We start from the raw sequence: 499 nt of genomic DNA, 5'->3' as shown, positions 1-499 counted from the left end.
AGGAAATGATATATGGGTGATGGGGCAGGAATATACATTTATCTGTGGATATCCAGGGCTCATGTATGCGATTACTAACAAGCATACCTGAATAATCAGATGAGGGACAGTTTGCTATGTCTCCTAGGTAGTTAAAGTCTGATCCTCAGAACCAGGGTCTGCAAAGCTTGGGCCCACAGGGCCTTGAACTCCTGGCTGGGTCTGCACAGTCTACCTCCGTTTCCCCCTTATTTATTATTTATTTAGGGGACGCTGCCTGTCTTAGACGGTCAGTGCGAATTCTTCCGTCTTACCTGTCATCAAAACTCATTGCAGCATGGCAATGGCTCTGTCTTAGGTTGCCAAGGTTCCACGTGATCTTTACCCGTCTCTGGTCACACGTCCTGCATAAACAGCCGCCATCTGAAGAAGGCCGGGAGGGAGGAGACCGGCTGGGGACCCCATACGCAAGACATTGCCAGACCACCACCTGCTCTAAGGTGACCAAGCAGGGTCACTA

The sequence above is a fragment of the Chrysochloris asiatica genome, unplaced genomic scaffold (genome assembly GCF_000296735.1).
Source record: "Chrysochloris asiatica unplaced genomic scaffold, ChrAsi1.0 scaffold00062, whole genome shotgun sequence".
Lineage (NCBI taxonomy): Eukaryota > Metazoa > Chordata > Mammalia > Afrosoricida > Chrysochloridae > Chrysochloris > Chrysochloris asiatica.
This window is presented reverse-complemented; position numbering follows the sequence as displayed.